The sequence below is a fragment of the Cervus canadensis genome, chromosome 8 (genome assembly GCF_019320065.1).
Source record: "Cervus canadensis isolate Bull #8, Minnesota chromosome 8, ASM1932006v1, whole genome shotgun sequence".
Classification (NCBI taxonomy): domain Eukaryota; kingdom Metazoa; phylum Chordata; class Mammalia; order Artiodactyla; family Cervidae; genus Cervus; species Cervus canadensis.
In genome coordinates, this window is record NC_057393.1 from 46869691 (window position 1) to 46870888 (window position 1198).

Here is a 1198-nt window from a genome sequence, read left to right on the forward strand (position 1 = left end):
ATGAAGAACTAAACAGCTTCTTGATGAAAGTGAAAGAGGAGCGTGAAAAAGTTGACTTAAAACTCAACATTCAGAAAACTAAGATCATGGCATCCGGTCCCATCACTTCATGGCAAATAGATGGGGAAACAGTGGAAACAGCAGCTGACTATTTTTCTCGGCTCCATTAATATTGTGATGTTTTCTGTTCTTAGTACTGGTCTTCCCTGGTGGCTCAGAGGTTAAAGCGTCTGCCTCCAATGCTGGAGACCCAGGTTCGATCCCTGGGTTGGGAAGATCCCCTGGAGAAGGAAATGGTAACCGACTCCAGTACTCTTGCCTGGAGAACCCCATGGACGGAGAAGCCTGGTAGGCTACAGTCCACGGGGTCGCAAGAGTCGAATACGACTGAACGACTTCACTTTACTACTAGCACCTAGAATATGTCTTGATCATAGTAGCCACACAGTAATCCTTTAATGAAAGATTGAGCTTTGAAGACAATTAAAGTTTTTATGTAAATCAGCTAACCTCCCCTCCCCACTGAAGTGCCGGAGGTCTGTGCTGCTGACATACACAGAATCTTCACACTTGTGATCTTGACTCATTTATTTGTTTTCTAAGGGGTTTGTTTTGTGGCCTTGAAGAAACAACATCTTCAATGTCATTGATAAATAATTTACATCATGTTTAAATATCTTTTAATCATCTAGTCAATGTGAAATACAATACTGAATATGTTAGAATGTGACTAAATTGTAGCAGGCTTATAAATGGTATAACTATGGTTGTTCTTTTTAATAAAAGTCAGCACTATTAAGTAGAACTAAAAGGGACACTAGGAATTCAGTAATATTAGTTTCTGTTCTAGGTCTGCTGTTGACTTTCTGTGTAATCTGAGGTGACTCACTTAACCTGTGTTCCACATTTTCTTATCAGCAAAATGAAGAATAATAAGACTAGTCTTCAGTTGTTTTTAAAAGGTGATTGTCAGAAACAGTATAAAAGTTAAAGGCTAATGCAATAGGTTTTATAATATTATAATAAAATAGCTTTTAATAGTTTTTAACAGTTATATTTTACTACTTACAATATTACAGAAATCAGTTTCTTTTTACATGATAAGATAGAAAATAATTTATAAAGCTGGACATCCATCTATTGTGTGTGTGGTCAGGGGAGGGAGCTTCCCTGGTTGCTCAGATGGTAAAAAAATCCA

General features: G+C 37.3%; 1 non-coding gene across 1 annotated transcript; it reads left to right on the forward strand.

Annotated features, from left to right (window-relative positions):
* The first annotated feature begins 203 nt into the window (after positions 1–203).
* On the forward strand, positions 204–275 carry TRNAW-CCA. Its single transcript has one exon. It is a non-coding gene; the product is annotated as a tRNA-Trp (tRNA).
* Positions 276–1198: the final 923 nt, after the last annotated feature.